Source organism: Neovison vison, chromosome 11 (assembly GCF_020171115.1).
Source record: "Neovison vison isolate M4711 chromosome 11, ASM_NN_V1, whole genome shotgun sequence".
NCBI lineage: Eukaryota > Metazoa > Chordata > Mammalia > Carnivora > Mustelidae > Neogale > Neogale vison.
The window spans coordinates 108,014,766-108,027,200 of record NC_058101.1 but is presented as its reverse complement, the minus strand read 5'-3'; the positions used below and the strand labels follow the sequence as shown (position 1 = coordinate 108,027,200).

The 12,435-nt window shown below is 42.4% G+C and overlaps 1 pseudogene; it reads left to right on the top strand.

Annotated features, from left to right (window-relative positions):
- Positions 1-10,067: 10,067 nt before the first annotated feature.
- Positions 10,068-11,968, top strand: LOC122890449 (annotated as a pseudogene).
- Positions 11,969-12,435: the final 467 nt, after the last annotated feature.

Here is a 12,435-nt window from a genome sequence, read left to right as displayed (position 1 = left end):
CTGTGCGGTGGAAAGGGAAGGAGAAAATTTCTTAGTAGGAGAAGCAAAGCACACATGGTAAAGAGCAGAAATAGAGGAAAAAGTTGATAAGTTTGAGGGAGTGGAGAGGGAATTGTGGAGATTGTGTTCAGAAAAACACATAGAGTCATTTGAGGAGGCTGGAAATTTGGAAGCAATGCCCATCTGAGAAATGCTTCTGGGGGTTATAAATAAGATTTTCTCAACGTCTTTCCCAGAGTCGCAGGTAAAGACTGTTTTCGGCACTGTTTATGCTGAAGGACAGACGGGGACTCCTCAGGGATGGATCTTTTGATATTTGAGTCTTGTGAGCTGCTGATATGCTGAGCTCCCCAATTATGGACCAATTAGTTTAAACCCATGGAAACCTCTCAAAGGCAGACATTACATTTCAAGGGAGGTACTGAGAAAGGAAATATTCTCTCAAGTTAAAAGGCACCCGGGCCTCATCCAAAGTCTCAACTGCTATTATTTTCTGAAGTAGGGGAGTTAACATGTGATTTCTCTTATGCCTTGCCTGGGGGGGTGGGATGATGCTTACCGGAAGGATAAAGGAGATATATCAGTCTTGAGTAGCTCAAGCTTCATAAATCCTTTAGGGTCACGATTCTCCCACTGCATTAGCTAAATGGAATTTCAGGGTAGGTCTGGTCTGCGAGAAGAAACTTGGGCAGAGAAGGCACCTAGCTGCCAGGTAAAGTGCAATTAGCAGAACATATAAAATATAATTAGCGTCCTTTGGATCGTAATCCCAATAGCTCTTACAGCTGCCCCCTTCCTCTCCGTCTCTATCCCTTTCATCTCATCTCCACCATTAGAATAGTTTTTAAGTGGATTCCTGATTCCAGGAGGCCTGTTTTCCGACATTTGCTTTTCCCCACTCATTGAGTCTGTCTATTCTGTTCAGCCATTGGTGGCTCACTTGTTAGACCCTACGACGAGACCCCCCAGTCTCTGCCCCTGCCCAGGTGACACCCTAATGGGGACAGATTCGTTAAATGAGTCATCATTCAAATGCTGAGTGTGATGGGGCTTCTGGGATCTCATGACAGGGCAAGGGAAAGTCTGGGGGTGCAGAGAAAAGCTTAAAGAAGCTGTTCAAAAGCTTCAAAAAGATTGAGGAGGAATTCACCAAGCGGAGGGCCAGTGGAGGGGCTGCGGGGCAAGAACACCCCAACGCTGGGAGTTGCTGAGTGGTGCCCAGGAAAAAAAGAAAAGACTAGAATTTGGGGGTGAGGTGGATTAGGTAGGTCAGCTTTCAAGCTCAGATCTGTAAGGGCCTTGTAAAAACAGTGAACATTTGCTGACTAACTGAACATAAAAAAAAAAAATAATAATAATACTAACGTGAACATTTGGTTTTTCATTCTAAGGGCTGTTGGAAGGCACTTGAAGTTTTTAACCAAGAAGTGGTAAGTTTGGAGGCAGAGTGAACAATTAATCACACACGGTAGCTAGTTTTTTCTGAGTGCAATCTGATTACGTTACTCCTGTTTTAAAACTTTTAGTAGTGACTTCTTAATGCCATCAAAATGACATCTAAATTTTTAATGAAGCTTGCCAGGCTCCCTGCTACTTTTCCAGTCACATCTTTGATTCCCTGCCCATGAGGGGCAACAGAATATGCTACCCCACAATGTGCCTCTTTGGCATGAGGATACACACACACACACACACACATACATACATATATTTACATTTACATTTATATTATATAGAGATATATAGATATTTTTCTCCCCTAGAGAAAGAGCCTATGTGAGCATTGGCCAGGGTCAGTGGCGGTGGTGGGGTGGGGGAGACAAAGGTAAAGAATCTTAAACAGGCTCAGTGCCCAGGGGAGAACGCTAAGGGATGGGGGCTGTTTCAATCTCAGGACCCTGAGATCATGATCTCAACTGAGGTTGAGAGTCCATGGATTTACCAACTGAGTCACCCAGGCGGCATGGAGATAATTTTGAGCCAAAGACAGTCAATGCCCCTTAACGGCCAAAGGGGATTTAGATAATCATTTTGATTGGAAATGGGATGAAGGCAGAGGAAGAGCAACAAGAGTTGAGAGCTCAAGGGAAACCCAGTGGAAAGCTTGCCTTGTGCTTTTGAATTCCTTTTAAAAACTTGGTTGCTCTATAATTTACTTGTAATAATATTGGTTCTAACTTGAAGGTAGATGTATGGGAGGCACAGAATCTTAAATATGTTGTAACCGAAATTGGGCACCCTTTTACTTGAAACGAATCACAGTCAAAGAGTTCTGGTATTTGAGATTTTTTGTTTGCTTCTATATATCTAATTCAAGAATGTTATACAGGTTATATTCAGGCACTTGAAGTGCTTGTGTATCTTAGAACACTTTTTTTTAAGGGTTAATAAAATACGTGGCTTAGCCTTATCACTTACCTTTTACTGCCATCCTGTGGCCATTTCATTTTCTAGCTTAAAAATCCATTTGCAAAACCTTATTTTCTATCCTTAATACAGAATATGTTTTCGGATTTTATCAGTTCTCAATGAACGTAGATATACTTGGATGTACGTATTTGGTAGTATTTTGCTATCTTAAGATGCTCTATCAGTAGTATATACTTCTCATGGAATTTTAATTCTGAGTGAGCTTCCATACAATATTTCCAAAGAGCCTTCCCTCAGATATCTTTCCTCCATCCCTCCCTCCTAATCTGGATTTTCAGTGGATGCTTAGGCCATAAACAATTTATTGTAGTCTTGAAGGCAGACGCCCTGGGGTTGTTTCTCTCTATTTGAAATACTCACAGATACTTTTTTTTTTGGAATCTGGGTTTGGATTTCCTTTTTTGGCTCTCCCCTCTTCTGATCCTCCAGACTTCTAAGTCCCAGAGCCCTTATTGGTGAGATGACAGGCATAGGTAGGATCAGGCAATGTGCCCATGACAGAATGTGCTCTTGTTCTTCTGGCTTGTGACCATTGGATTCTGCTTCTCTGTGGAGAAGTGGGGTGTATGCAGGCTGAGGGGGGCAAAGGGCATCTGCTGTCCCAGGAGTTCTTTCTCAGGAGGTTGATTTGGCCTCTATAACCAGGAGGCTGATAGCAAGCACATTCTATGAGAGCAAGTTTTGTTCATGCTGTCTACCCAAGACCATGAAGACCTGGAGTCTTGCCCAATAGGGGATGATAATTCTGAGAAATCACAGTGATAATGGCTAGTACACATTGAAGTTTTCATTTACATGCCACGGGTTATTCTAAACACCTTCTATGCATTACCTCAGGCTTTAAACAATCTCATGAGCAGAGATCATTAGCATTCTTATTTGACCAGTTAGAAACCACAGGTCTTAGAGTGGTGATGTTCTTCTCCAAGGTAAGGCAGCTGGGAATTGGTGGGTTTGTGGAATAAACCAGTGGGTGAGTATCTGATGCCCAGTGTGTGTGCCTCCTTCAAAATCATTTCCTTAGAGTCCAAGACCTGGAATTTTCTTTATATAGACCTTGAATTTTCCTGATGCATCCAAAGAATACATCTCCCTCAGCTTCTGAGGATGAGCCCGGGCCACCTGAGTGTGTCTGTCCCTGGTCACAGTTCCATTATGACCTCTCTTGGGCCAGACTCACCCTCATCACCCTGTGGCATCTGATTCTAAGGATCTGGATCTGTCTTTTGTTTATCATTCTGCTCCTGATTTCTAACTTTTTGTCAGGTCTTTGGCACCTGACTTTGAACCTTCTCTTCCCACAGGTCTGGGAAAGGGTAGTACTGTGCTTACGTGTGAAGGCTCAGGAATCAAGCTGCTGGGATTGATTTCCCAGCTTTGCCACTCAGCACCGTGTGACCCTGGGCAAGTCCAACGAACTCTCTAAAGCCCCAGTTTTCTTATCTGTAAAATGAGAATGATTAATGGGAATTGTGAGAGTATCGTTTGGTAATCCATGTGGAGTACTTAGAGGGCCTTACAGATTGAAAGTCATTACTTGTTTGTTCATTTCATTGAGAGCCTCTTACGCGCCAGGTGCTGCTTTACTTCTGGGACTACAGTGGTGAACGAAGCGGACATAAATCTCTACCTTCTTGGGCCTTAAGTCCTATTATGAGTCTCTGTAATAGCAGAAAACAAGTTAAATAAGGATATATCTATATTTCATTAAATAATGATAAATGATAAAAAGAAAAATAAAGCACAAAGAAAGGGAAGGTGTTGGGGGGTTGGTTTGTGACTTTAATTAGGGCATTTAAGGAGGCCTCAGTAAGAAGATATTTGAGTAAAGACTGAATGAGGCAGAGAAACCAGCCAGGCAGTTTTCTCAGGACCAAGTGTACCAGGCTAAAGGAACAGCCTGTGCAAAGGCCCTGAGGCAGGAGATCTGCTGGGTTAATGAAAAAGTAAGGAGACCAATGTAGCTAGAGTAACAGAATTTGCCAAAGGACCACATATAGCATGAGAGATGTGTCAAGAAAGATGCCGTGTTCTTTGCCTAAGCAACAGTCAGGATGTAAGCTTCACTTACTGAGATGGGAATAATGGAGGGAGGAGCAGGTGTGGGGAGAACGTAGGTTGATGGAGGGGGGTGGTTGATGTGGGTAAGGTCAGGGCCTCAGTTTTGGACAGTTGCCTTTGAGATGCCAATTAAACCACCCACCGTGAGATATTGGGGAGACCTTTGGAGTTCAGGAGAAAGGTCTAAGCTGAGATGGAAATCAACAGCCTGTCACTGGTATTGAAAGTCACGAGACTGAATGAGATGGTCAGAGAAGTGAGTTTAGTTAGAAAAGAGACGAGACGAAGGTTTAGATGCCAGGGAGATAAGTAAGCATTCTGAAAATGGTAGCTGCTGGCGTTATGATCATCATGGCTCCCCATTTGTCCTTATCTGAGGTGCATTTGCACTCCAGCTGTCTGAATCTCCACTACGGGATCATTTGGAAAAGTCCCACTGTGTGCCATGTCTTTCAGTTTCTCTCTGACATGACACTGCAGTTGAAAACACTGCTTCCAACTCTGGCCATCCACCTGGGACACAGTCCTTTTCCTGACAATGCCTTCCATCCTAGCTAAAATCAAGGTACCTTGATTTTAGTGCCTGCCTGTCTACTGGGGAGAGTCCCCGCCATTCCCCTGGCTATCTTGAGATGATCGTCCCTTGCCTCCCTCCCTATTCTGGGAAGTGAGCAGTCCACCATCTCACCATCAGGGGTTCCATTCTCTATCTGACAGCTTTGCCCTCTCTCTGCACAGGGGACAGGTCCCAGGGAGCTAGCTCTCCTCTTCTCTTTGACCAATGAGATTCTTTTTCTCCCTCACATTGAACTTCATATTAATTTTCCCTAAGGATTTGGATTCTCTGCTTTGAAATCATTTGTTATATGTTTTTATTTTTAACTTTTTAAAAGGAACTTTTTAAAATCAAAGTATAATTAACGTACAACATTATATTAGCTTCAGGTGCGTGACACAATGATTCAACAATTCTATACATTGCTCAGTGCTCATCGTGGTGAGTGTGCTCTTAATCTCTTTTACTCATTTCACCTATTCTCCTACCCACTTTCATTTTCATTTTTAACTTTGAATTGCAACATCTATCACATTTTGTACAAATTAAATGCTATTAATAAAATGGATACTTTGTATCCCCCAACTTAAGAAAAAGAACATTCTAGTGCCTCCGAAGTCCCCTGTGCTCCTCCTTCGTGCTGTCCTTTCTTTTCCCCACTGGAGGAATATTGTGCAAGATATTCTCTTGCTCATCTTTATAGTGATGCAAGCTGAGGGGTGTTTTATAGAAACAACATCTTCTACTTTTCCCTGAGGATCTGGAAGGGGCTGTGAGAGAAATGGAGGAAAAGCCACTAGCCAGCCTCCTGAAGCACTGTGTGGATGGCCCAGCCAGGGGTCTCCAGGAGAAGCTCAGAATCCAATCAACTGAGCAGGGCTGCAAAGAGGCAGCTGCAGGAGATAGTCAAAGTGACTGCCTCTGCATGGGGGCCTGTGAGTCCACTGACAGCTGCCTGTGGTCATTCAAAGTGCCCCACAGTGGACAGAAGGGATGGCAGTCATGGAGAGGAAGCAGGAATCCAGACCCTCAGTGTTTGTCCATCAGCCCAATTGAGTATATGTACCTTGCAAGAAAACGGGGTGCTACTTCACTTCTGCCTCCAAGTGTCTTGTTTAAGTTCCTATTTTGGTCTGTTTAACCTCAAACCCTGCAGAGAACTCTGGGATTTGTAGTTCCTAGCTTAGCCAAGATGGCCATAGAGTACACCAGCACTGCTGCCCTATGAGTGAATCCTAAAACAATGTACTGTTGAATTTTGGCTGGACCTTTAAGATTTATTTATTTATTTATTTTTGCAAGAGAGAGAGAGAGACAGTGAGCAGGATTAGGGGAGAGGGAGAAGCAGACTCCCCACCGAGCAGGGAGCTTGATGCGGGGCTGGATCCCAGGACCCTGGGATCATGACCTGAACTGAAGGCAGACACTCAACTGACTGAGTCACCCAGGCGCTCTTGGCTGCACTTTATTATAATAGGAATCATGCAGCTTATTTTTTTCTATGATTTACTTTTATCCTTTTGTTGGTGTTGTTAACCTCGGTTTTTGAAATTCCATCCTGCTGATCCGTTCACTTGTAACTACGATATACAGAATTCCAAAGTGTGAAGATGTAGATTATTTATTCATTTCAGTATAATTAGATATTTGGTGGTTTTTTTTCCAGATTTTGCTTTTGTGAACAAAGTTTCCATGAATATTATATGTATCTCCTTATATGTGTAAAAGTTTTTCTAGTACATATACCCAGCAGAGAAATTGTGGGGTATAGAATATGTTGTGTGCAATTGTTAAAATAATTTTTAATTTTTTATTAACATATAATGTATTATTAGCCCCAGGGGTACAGGTCTGTGAATTGCCAGGTTTACACACTTCACAGCACTCACCACACATACCTTCCCCAATGTCTATAACCCCACCACCCTCTTCCCGCCCTCCTCCCCCCCGACAACGCTCAGTTTGTTTTGTGAGATTAAAAGTCTCTTATGGTTTGTCTCCCTCCTGATCCCATCTTGTTTCATTTATTCCTTTCCTACCCCCCGAACACCCCACTTTGCCTCTCAACTTCCTCATATCAGGGAGATCATATTATAATTGTCTTTCTCTGTTTGACTTATTTCGTTCAGCATAATACCCTCTAGTTACATCCACGTCATTGCAAATGGCAAGATTTCATTTCTTTTGATGGCTACATAGTATTCCATTGTGTACACACACACACACACACACACACACACACACACCACATCTTCTTTATCCATTCATCTAGGTTCTTTCCATAGTCTGGCGATTGTGGACATTGCTGCTATAAACATTTGGGTGCACATGCCCCTTCGAATCACTACATTTGTATCTTTAGGATAAATATCCAGTAGTGCGATTGCTGGGTCATAGGGTAGCTCTATTTTCAACTTTTTGAAGAACCTCCATGCTGTTTTCCAGAGTGGCTGCACCAGCTTGCATTCCCACCAACAGTGTAGGAGGGTTCCCCTTTCTCCGCATCCTCGCCAGCATCTGTCATTTCCTGACTTGTAAATTTTAGCCATTCTAACTAGTGTGAGATGGTATCTCATTGTGGTTTTGATTTGTATTTCCCTGATGCCGAGTGATATGGAGCACTTTTTCATGTGTCTGTTGGCCATCTGGATGTCTTCTTTGCAGAAATGTCTTTTCATGTCCTCTGCCCATTTCTTGATTGGATTATTTGTTCCTTGGATGTTGAGTTTGATAAGTTCTTTACAGATTTTGGATACTAGCCCTTTATCTGATATGTCATTTGCAAATATCTTCTCCCATTCTGTCAGTTGACTTTTGGTTTTATTAACTGTTTCCTTTGCTGTGCAAAAGCTTGATGAAGTCCCAATAGTTTATTTTTGCCTTTGCTTCCCTTGCCTTTGGCGATGTTTCTAGGAAAAAGCTGCTGCAGCTGAGGTCGAAGAGGTTGCTGCCTGTGGTCTCGTCAAGGATTTTGATGGATTCCTGTTCACATTGAGGTCCTTCATCCATTTTGAGTCTATTTTTGTGTGTGGTGTAAGTTAATGGCCAGTTTCTTTCTGCATGTTGAAGAGATTGTTTTTTTTTCCATTGGACATTCTTTCCTATTTTGTTGAAGACGAGTTGACCATGGAGTTGAGGGTCTATTTCTGGGCTCTCTATTCTGTTCCATTGATCTATGTGTCTGTTTTTGTGCCAGTACCATACTGTCTTGATGATGACAGCTTTGTAATAGAGTTCGAAGTCTGGAATTGTGATGCCACCAACTTTGGCTTTCTTTTTCAACATTCTTCTTGCTATTCGAGGTCTTTTCTGGTTCCATATAAATTTTAGGATTGTTTGTTCCATTTCTTTGAAAAAATTGATGGGATTTTGATAGGGATTGCATTATATTTGTAGATTGCTTTAGGTAGCATAGATATTTTCACATTATTTGTTCTTCCAATCCATAAGCATGGAACATTTTTCCATTTCTTTGTGTCTTCTTTGTGTCTTCCTCAATTTCTTCCTCAATTTCTTTATAGTTTTCTGAGTACAGATTCTTTGCCTCTTTGGTTAGGTTTATTCTTAGGTATCTTATGGTTTGGGGTGCAATTGTAAATGGGATTGACTCCTTAATTTCTTTTTCTTCTGCCTTGTTGTTGGTATATAGAAATGCAACTGATTTCTGTGCATTGATTTTATACCTGACACTTTATTGAATTCCTGTACAAGTTCTAGCAGATTTGAAATGGAGTCTTTTGGGTTTTCCACATAAAGAATCATATCATCTGCAAAGAGTGATAGTTTGACTTCTTTGTTGATTTGGATGCCTTTAATTTCTTTTTGTTGTCTGATTGCATGCAATTTTATTATGTATTGTCAAACTGTTTTCCATAAGGATTCTGCTCCCACTGGCAATGCATGAGTGTTTCTGTTGCTAAATATCTTCATTATAAAGACACTTAACATTGTCAGATACTTTAAAATTTGCAAAAGCAGGGAGGTGCAACATGCCATCTGATTTCAATTTCAATTTCTTCTGTCTTAATTATGCATGAAACTGGACATCTTTTACATCTTATTTTAATTAATTAATTAATTAATTAGACAGAAAGAGAGTGATAGAGCACAAGCAGGGGTCACAGCAGAGGGAGAGGGAGAAAGAAGCAGGCTCTCCAGTGAGCAAGGATCCCAATGTGGGACTAAATCCCAGGATCCCAGGATCCCAGGATCATGCTCTGAGCAGAAGGCAGATAGTTAACAGTTGAGTCACCTGGGTGCCCCTACATTTATTTATTTATTTATTCATTACCATAGTATTTCCCCTTTTCTAAAATGACTAGTCTGTCTTTTGTCCTTTGCCCCCCCCTTAGAAGGCTTCTTTGTAAATTTTAGATAACAGTCTTTTACTGATTGCTTATATTGCAAATATTATCTCTCAGTTTGTAGCTTGTGACTAGTTTGAATCATTTCTAGCTTGATGTGCTATTCTATTCCTTTATTGACCAAACCCTGTTCCATTTCCACACTGGCTTGTCTTGTCATATGCTCCTTATAGTGTCTTCTGATGAACAGAAGGTCCATGTTTTATTATGGTAAAATGTGGCTTTCCTGTCCTCCTGCTTTGGTGATTTTGAGTCTTGCCTAAGAGATCCTTCTTTTCTCCCATATTGTAAAGGTATTTGGTATCGCTTTCTAAAGTTTTTCACATTTTGTTTTCCACAAAGTCTTTAGTTTTCCACAGATATGTAATATATGCTCCTTTATATCTGAGCTTTCGTGTTTGCATGAGTTTGTTTCTGGTCTCCAGTCTGCTCCTTTGGTATTGATGTCTGCAAGGACAAGTGTCCCCATCTCACTCTCCTTCAGCATTGTCTTGGCTCTCCTTATTGAGAAAAGTCATTTGCTTTCCTGCATAGATTTTAGGATCAATTTGTGAAGTTCTCCAAAAATATTCTGTAGTGATTCTGATTAAATTTAGGGGATAATTGAAATCTTTATAGACTGCTCCGCAGTTGCCTGTCTTCTCTCTCTTTTCAACATGACAGATGCCACTTTGTTCCCTTGCCAAGGACTTGCTGGTGGGAGGAGAGGCCATGGGTATCTCCAAGACTGTGGTTGTACCCATCCAGTGGGTCAAGTCGCTGCTGCAGGTGCAGAATGCCAGCAAGCAAGTCACTGCTGCTTACAAGAGATGTATAGACTTCCTGCTTCCCATCCTCAGGGAGGAGGGAGTCCTGTCCTTCCGGCATGGTAACCTAGCCAATGGCATCAGATGCTTTCCCACCTAGGTTCTCAACTTTGGCTTCAAAGATAAATACAGGGATGCCTGGGTGGCTCAGTCATTAAGTGTCTGCCTTCGGCTCAGGTCATGATCCCAAGGTCCTGGGATCGAGCCCCGCATCAGGCTCCCTGCTTGGCAGGAAGCCTGCTTTCCCTCACCCACTCCCACTGCTTGTGTTCCCTCTCTCATTGCATCTCTCTCTGCCAAATAAATAAACAAAATCTTAAAAAAAAAAAAGATACAAAGATAAATACAAGAAGATTCTCCTGGGTGGTATGGACAAGAGAACCCAGTTTTCGCGCTACTTTACAGGGAATCTGGCTTCAGGTGGTGCCGTGGGGACCACATCCTTGGGTTTTGTGTATCCTCCTGATTTTGCCTGTACCTGTCTAGTAGCTGATGCTGGCAAAGCTGGAGCTAAAAGGGAATTCAGAGGCCTCAGTGACTGCCTGGTTAAGATCTACAAGCCTGGTGAGATGAAGGGTCTGTACCAAGGCTTTAACGTGTCTGGGCAGGGTATTCTTATCTACAGAACTACCTACTCCTGTATCTATGACACAGCAAAGGGAATGCTTCTTTTTTTTTAAATTTTTTATTTTTTAATAAACATATAATATATTTTTATCCCCAGGGGTACAGGTCTGTGAATCCCCAGGTTTACACACTTCACAGCACTCACCATAGCACATACCCTCCCCAATGTCCATAACCCCACCCCTGTTCTCCCAACACCCCTCCCGCCAGCAACCCTCAGTTTGTTTTGTGAGATTTAGAGTCACTTATGGTTTGTCTCCCTCCCAATCCCATCTTGTTTCATTTATTCTTCTCCTATCCTCTTAACCTCCCATGTTGCATCACCACTTCCTCATATCAGGGAGATCATATGATAGTTGTCTTTCTCCTATTGACTTATTTCGCTAAGCATGATCCCCTCTAGTTCCATCCACGTTGTTGCAAATGGCAAGATTTCATTTCTTTTGATGGCTGCATAGTATTCCATTGTGTATATATACCATATCTTCTTTATCCATTCATCTGTTGATGGACATCTAGGTTCTTTCCATAGTTTGGCTACTGTAGACATTGTTGCTATAAACATTCGGGTGCATGTGCCCCTTTGGATCACTACGTTTGTATCTTTGGGGTAAATACCCAGAAGTACAATTGCTGGGTCATAGGGTAGTTCTATTTTCAACATTTTGAGGAACCTCCATGCTTTTTTCCAGAGTGGTTGCACCAGCTTGCATTCCCACCAACAGTGTAGGAGGGTTCAGAGGGAATGCTTCTGATCCCAAGAATACTCACATCGTTTTCAGCTGGTTGATTGTGTAATCCATCACAGCAGTTGCTGGGTTGACTTCCTGGCCATTGGACACTGTTGGTTACCGGGTGATGGTGCAGTCAGGGTGCAAAGGAACTGACATAACACATACAGGCACGCTTGACTGCTGGAGGAAGGTTGCTCATGATGAAGAGGAGCCAAAGCTTTTTTCAAGGGTGCATGGTCCAATGTTCTCAGAGGCATGGGTGGTGGTTTTGCGCTTGTTTTGTAGGATGGAATCAAGAAGTTCACATAACTTATTGCCTAGATTCTCCCCTTATGAATAGACCTGTGGTATCATATATCATATCTTGAGCATTCTTTTTTTTTTTTTTTAAGATTTATTTACTTATTTGATAGAGAGAGAGAGAGCATGCATCCAAGTTGGGGGAGGAGCAGAGAGAGAGAAAGAATCTTAAGCAGACTCCACACTGAACAGGGAGCCCAACTTGGCGCTCAACCTCACAACCCTGAGATCATGACCTGAGCTGAAATCCTGGGTCAGACGCTTAACTGACTGAGCCACCCAGGCGCCTCTCTCTGGAGCATTCTTTTTTTTTCCCCCCAAAGATTTTATTTATTTATTTAACAGAAAGAGACCACACGTAGGCAGAGAGGCAAGCAGAGAGAGAGAGAGAGAGAGAGAGAGGAGGAAGCAGTTTCCCTGGCTGAGCAGAGAGCCCGTTGCGGGGCTCGATCTGAAGACCCCAAGGCCATGACCTGAGCTGAAGGCAGAGGCTTAACCCACTGAGTCACCCAGGTGCCCCTTTCTTGAGCATTCTTGATAGACTGTTGGCTGTTTAT